The 7,038-nt window shown below is 43.2% G+C and overlaps 1 pseudogene across 1 annotated transcript in view; it reads left to right on the top strand.

Moving 5' to 3' along the window:
- The first annotated feature begins 5,723 nt into the window (after positions 1-5,723).
- The window catches only part of LOC310993228 (E3 ubiquitin-protein ligase TRIM71-like), a 21,947-nt pseudogene continuing 20,632 nt past the window's right edge, over positions 5,724-7,038 (top strand). Inside the window, exons 1-2 of the transcript XR_014596494.1 lie at positions 5,724-5,775; positions 5,999-6,140. The product of XR_014596494.1 is annotated as an E3 ubiquitin-protein ligase TRIM71-like (transcript). The remainder of the gene's footprint in view (positions 5,776-5,998; positions 6,141-7,038) is intronic.

Below are 7,038 nucleotides of genomic sequence, written 5' to 3'. Positions count from 1 at the left end.
TGTCAGGCACCAAGAAAATCTTCTGCACTTAGTTTTTTCCTTTATTTCTTCTATTCTCAGTCTTGTTCCAGAGATGAACATTATTCTGAGCCAGTTATTCTCCTGCTTTTTCCCCCAGACTTGATTGATATCTCCAGGTACGGTGCTCTGTTCAACTCTCATCTACAAGTGTGTGTGGACAGACAGATCCTCCCTGTAGCCTCAGACATAGTGGACTTCATGTTCTCTAAAAACCTGTCAGTCGACCACGCTGTGCTGCAGACACTGTTACACAAACTGGGGAAACAAAACTTCTGGCTCCGTGCACGGGAAGTCTTCAGACGTGAGTATCGCTGGATTGTAGCCGCCAATGCATTGTTTGAGGTCTAAATCAGTTTATCAGGGTCGCTGATGTTAAAGGGATACTTCACCCAAAATCGATAATTCACCAATTGTCTACTCACCGTCATGCCAAGGAAGGGTTTGGAGAACTTTCAGTTATCAAAATGCTTTTGGAGGTCCAGGGGGGGGGGTCCGGCTGGCAACGGATTTTCATATAATGGCGGTGGATGGTGCTCACTTTTGAATCGTCCAAAACACACACTATGAAACGTCCAAATACCTCCATGTCACGCATGAGCGAGATTTGCTGCAAGATGTTCTCCCGTGTTTACATCATACCTCCAATGGTTTACAACAAAGAATGAACATCTTGTAGCAAATCTTGCGCAGCCACTGGGAGCTACTACTACAGATGATGATTGGTGATTTATCGATTTTGGGTGAAGTATCCCTTTAACAATGAAAATGTAATTTCATTTTAAAGGATTCAGATGAAAGGAACAGTTGTCATTTAAAATGTAACTGTGACACTGACGTGTGTTCATCAGACTCCCTGAGTGTGGGCTACTACACAGAGGTGTCTGCTCCCCCTGGTGTCATGGCGCTGATCGTTCCCTGGCGACTGGAGGAGGTGGAGCTGGCTCTCACCTTTGAGATGTTCATCACTGTCAACGCACCAGCCCTTCTCCACCTCTCAGAGACCACCACCGCCAGCCTCAGCATCACTCTCAAAAGGTAACACATTTGTTTGTTGTGTGTGTCTGAGTGAGCCTTCAGTTGTGTTCTGGATGTGTGTGTGATGTTCCTGCTTCCTCCTCCTCCTCCAGGACTGAAAGCGAGGAGAGCGAGTACCTCTCAGCCGGCAGCCGCCTCCTCTCTGCAGCTTGCATCCCTCAGCCCAAACTCATTGTTCACTACACAGCAGTGAACTCCTCACAGGAGCAAGTTTTTACACTTGACGTTTCCTCGGCCCGACGTTGGCTCCGCCACAATCATTTGTGGGCCAATGAGATGTGGAAGCATTGACCCAGACGGTCGGTCCCCCCGCAGGCCCCACAAGTATTTAACGTTACTCCTCATTTTCCCCAACAGACACTGGTCGACTGTGGAAAAGAATCCATGAAATCAGGAAATTGAACACACATAAATTACTGTTGGCTGTACGTTCACACAAATGGTCGTATTTCCATTTAACGTTTGACAAAGAAGCAAAGAAATCAGACGATCACCACCAAAGACTGACGCCAGAACTAAACATGTTTTTGTTTTGTTTTTTCTGTTGTTGTTAATTCCTTCTTGTTTCCTGAGTTGTTTTAGCTGATTAGTCACTCAGTGTTTGTGTGATTTAATATTTGCAGGGGAAAAAAAGTCCAGCATAATTTTGCGGCGTTGTTATTGGTATTAGATTTTGTTTTCTTAAATGTATATACCATCTGAGTGTAAATAAGTATATATTTATAATGGTGTTTAGTCTTTGACAGTATTATGTTACTGTATTATTTTACCGATTGTCAAAACCTCACTTGTTGCCAGTTCAAGAGCTGTGATTTCTTTTTCTGTGTATGACGTTTTTATATATATAAAAAAAAGAAAGTTCTGCTCCCGAAGGTCTGACTATTGTTTTATTACACAGAGGAAACTGAAACTGATCCTGAAACAGCTGCAATCAGTGGCCTAAATGCAGTCCTTCCTGTGTACTGAGGATATGTACGTATGTGATATCACTCTATTTGATGTCATGGCGCACACAGTGCACGCGCGTCAGGAAACTCGATTTCAGGCCACATCACAGTGTAAACAAATCATCTGTAAAGAGTGTCAGCAGCACCTGTGTGTTGGTGCAGGGAGCTGGAGAGGCTTGTTTACTGGAGTATTGATCCAAAGTGAAGGGGTGACACCTTTCATCAGAACGTCCTGCTGTGACACTGATTGGCTAAATAGCCTGATAACAGCATTACCTTGAAATGCCACAAGTCTATAAGACATAGACAGGTATACACATGTAGGAAACAGGCCGGTGCTTTTGAAGTGAAGCTATCAAACAGCATCCTGACATAACCAGCGATTTTCTTCTCTTATTTTGTTTTGTTGCAAGTGGAAGTAAAACAGTTTGAAAAAGCTGGAATCACATGTTTATCTTTATTTCTAAAATGCTGTGTTTCAGTCTTTTTTTTTTTTTTTACAATCAGCAGCAAGCCCAAAGGTGCTACAGAGCCACTGAACCACCAGGGGGAAGTACTAGACTGTGATGAGTCAATGAGTCACATACAGCATGATTAGATACTGATGCAGCTATCAGGCAGAGTAAAGAGAAATAAAAACAAATGCAGATAAAAGGAGACACGTGGCTGTGGTTGTAGCCTACTAGACTGCACCTGTGCTGCTTTCAGTCCCATTTTTCTTCAGCTGTGACAGAGGGTGATTATCATCAAATGTCAAGATTACTCTGTTTTCAAAGGCAAGAGATTATACTATAATGTAACACTACCTTCTCATATGATGGTGAAATGACTTTTCAACTTGTGAGGGATTCAAAACCTTCAGGCCCTAAAAATCGTCCCACACACAGAGCGGTGAAAGGGATTTACAGGTCTCTGAAATGCTAAAAAGAAAAAAAAAAGTATTTCAAAAGTCTTACGTTTCATTTTAATCTTTTCTTATTGCCTCTCAGTAATGTTAGCTATAATATTTAGATTTTTATTCTGATTTCTATAAACTCAAAGTTATTGAGGTATTGATTTCTTTGATTTATTCACAAGGTGTTGATCTTAGGCAAAAAAAAACTACAACTAATGGAGATAATTATTCTTTTTAGTTTTTCGCTTATTGCATCTGCCATCTCTCACTTACCGTAAACTGATTAGCTTTATTGGAAGTGCAGACAGGGCAGACAAATGTTTATTATTCCTTGTATTCATAGAGTAAAGCTCGGGGGCATGCAGACCCACACGTGGTGTGGAAACGTCTACTGAGATTCTGTAAGTAATGGGAAATGACTATATAGAGCAAACGGACGTCAGCGTGTGTGTCATCCACAGCTCCAGTTAATCCAAACAGAGCAGCGTGTGTGACTGCTGTCTTTGTCTCTCAGTAACCTTAACCGGCCTCTCCTCCCCAGCCCGTGTCATCCCAGGCACGATGTTTCACCAGCAGCAGTTCTCACAGTAACACTGCAGCCAGCAACATCATCAGCTGTACGCTGTGGTTGTATGAAAGGCCTCTGTGAAACACAACGCTTCACGGGCCACTCTGTTTTCTTACTTTGATGTATCATCATAACCTCTGGCATCTTTTCAAACCTTTCATCCTTTCATCTGCCCTCGCTTTCTTTAATCTCCTCGAGAGGTTGCTGTAAATCAACTCACCATCAGCGCTTTTTGTCCAGGTCACTGTTGTTCTCTTTAACTCTGGGATAAATGGGGTAACATTGGTGACCTGTGTCAACTGATGTGTCTCATATGATCTCACTTAGATAATCACCGTGGCCCCACAGAACTGACTTGGAATCTTTTAGAAAAAGATTGTCCTGCTCCACTAACCACTGTCTCACTATGCTTGTGCGTCTTCATTTGACGTTGTTGACTTTGTCCTTTTACAAAGAGAAAAAACATCTTAGTTTCATTATTATTCACCTTAACAAAGCAGGTTTCCTTTGAATGTCAAATGTTCCTTTTGAGAAGATTTCTAAAGTATTAGCTGAGAGAGATTTTTGCTCACAGCTGAACACATGTAGTATCTCTTTCGGTGAATTGGCTGTATGGTGGATTTTAGTACATTACTTAAGTTTACGCATGTACACTATATTCTGTTGGTATGGTGATCATTCAGCCATATAAAATACAGCCTCTCTCTGCATTAAAACTCTCATATATTCTCATCCATCCCAGAGCCAGTTTGCTCTCCAGGATGTAAATAACGTGATGCTTGACGTACTTGTGTGGTCTAATCAAATGCTATGCTTCTGAGATTGAGATCCGCCAACACACATGACTTTTGCTGGGGAATTATTCCTCCCTTCAGTTATTGTAGTTCCTCTGAGGACAGAGCCACAACAGATGAATAGCTTTCCCTCTTCTATGTATGTTTCCATACAAGTCCATGAATCCTTCACTAGTCACTAACCTGTGTTAACACCACCACAGTGAAGTTCAGGATCATTCATTGTTCAGGGAATCAGATACATGTAACACAACAGGATGCATTAGTATGTATCTCATTTTTAAAATCTGTTTCCATTAACACTTATAGTGTTGGTTTGAAATGTATCATAAACTTGCTGTTTATTGCATTCATATGATTAGAGTCAATGTATGATTACAAAATCAGACACTTGTTAAAACACCTTTTACTTTTTTTATTTTTATTATTTTTATATATTTTTAGGGGCTTTTTTGCCTTTGATGGATAGGACAGAGAGAGACAGGAAATGGGAGTCAGAGAGGGGGGGAATGACACACAGGATAGGGCCGCTCGACGCGGGATTCGAACCTGCAGTGAGGACTATAGCCTTAACACATGGGGCGGGTGCTCTACCAATAGATAGATAGATAGATAGATAGATAGATAGAAAGATAGATAGATAGATAAGATAGGATAAAATAAAATAGTCCTTTATTCATCCCACAGTGGGGAAATTTACAAGGTTACAGCATCAGACGACCGCAAAGATAGCACAGATAATAAATAGCAATAGCAGTAAAAAAGAAAGCATTATTTGTAATAGAGTATGATTAATGAATAATAATAAATAAATAATAATATACTGTAGCCTAATAATAAAATGAAAAAGAATTGTGGTGTACCATAGTATATTAGTGATGTGAGAGTTTTTGCTCTCTATTGTTTTTCTGTTGCTCTCAGTGCAGACAAAAATAGGGGATGTCATGGAATTAGGCTACATTTTTGTCACTATAGGTTACACAGAAATACATCTTTAGTACACCGTAGTTGAAAAATTTCTACCCCCCCCCCCCCCCCCCCCCCCCTCTCTGCCTCCCATTTCCTGTCTCTCTCTCAACTGTCCTGTCCATTAAAGGCAAAACGCCCCAAAAAATATTTTAAAAAAAAACTTCCAAATGAAGTAAATATTTGGAGACCTACTCGTTACCGAAGTTGTCAAGTAACTTCAGCAGCCATGAGTTAACCTCCATCAGTCCTCCAGCTGGAGGCTTTTATACACCACTGTGTATGACTATCAATCATAATTAACTTATGAGCCGTATATCCTGTGGGAACAGTAAATTTAATATAATAAATGACTCCGGGTTTCATTCCATTGCGTTTCCTTTAATTTCATTTGACCTGCCCACTGTAGTGTTGAAACAATTAGATTAGGTTTTTTACCTGGGGGCGAAGCTGTGCGCTCACCTTGTCACTCATGGCTGACTGACACACTGACGCCCATGACCACGCCCCCCGCACGAGCGTCATCCCACTCCCCTCCCTCCAGCGGAAGTGGGACTGGGTCCATTTTTTCTCTCAGTCGGATAAGAGCGGCTCGAGGAGCTGCAGCCCGAGCAACACGCGCCCACGACGAGAGCGCACACGTCTTGTTTATGTTAACGTTATTTCACTCGAGCGTAAACAACGGCGATAAGAAACAAGTAAAGGGACGTAGTTAAAGTCCACACGGTCGCTGGACCGAGTTTTTTTCCCCCCTCCACCGGTTACACCACAGCCTCTTTCCACGCCGCCGGAGGAGAAAAGCGCTGCGCATTCCTGAGCGCGGAGCGGAGCCGGGAGGGAGAGAGCAGCCTGCGGACTGGACGGGGAGAGGGGGAGAGGGGGAGCTGGAAGCGGCCTCTCCACCAAGCGGACCGGTAAACTCACCCACAGAGGCTTCCCGTAGACGTCTTGTCTGGTGTTTGGACTCTCTCCGTGTTTGTTTTCGATGCCCTAACGACCCCGAGGCTCGAGCTATGAGACCGTTGCTTTGATGAATAATTTACGGTCTCGCGCTCCGAGGCTCGCGCTGCGTCTACCAACCGACCGCTGGCTGCGCCCGACGCCGCCGCCTGCACGGACACTGATGGTGGACTAGTGAGGGGGAAAACAAAACAAACAAACTGCGAAACATAACGACGACACGGCCCCAAATTGGAGTGCAGAAAAAAAGAAAAGAAAAAAGATTTGAAATATTTCGACACTCGCCCCGGTGCTGTTGAGAAGCGCGTAGCCCCGTAGTCATGTTGCCGAGTCGGTGGGGGAGGAGAGACGGAGCCCCCTGTACTTCGACGCCGATCCAGTGTCACTCCAGTTTTGGGTTTATTTTATGAGCCTCTACTACGAAGCCACCATCGGACACTTTTTCTATATTCACCGAGCGTCCATTGTCACCTTGTTGGTCTTTATTTGAAAGACCGACCGTCGGGGATGCTTCTCCCTGAAACGCCTTATACCTGAATTGATCTTAACAGCCTAAGTATTTCTTTTCTTCTTTTTGTTACCTCAGAAACAATCTTTGAAGAACTGTCTACCTCCTTGTTTTTTTTGCATCAGGTCAGAGTTGTATAATACAGAGACAAATCTGTATGTTGATGAGCACCATTTTCACTTTTGAGCTGACTTTAATACCTCATGAATCTACCTCAATTAGCACATTATTTTCTACACAACGCAACGGGCCCATGTGTCCCCAGATGAAGACCTCACCCTCATCGCTGCGCCCCTTGTAAACTGAGCCCCCCCCCTCCCGTGTTTTCGGTAACGCAGATGCAG

This window comes from Trachurus trachurus (assembly GCF_905171665.1).
Source record: "Trachurus trachurus genome assembly, chromosome: 11".
In the NCBI taxonomy this organism is placed as follows: Eukaryota; Metazoa; Chordata; class Actinopteri; order Carangiformes; family Carangidae; genus Trachurus; species Trachurus trachurus.
Note: the sequence above shows the minus strand (reverse complement) of the source record. Positions and strands in the feature narration are given on the sequence as shown.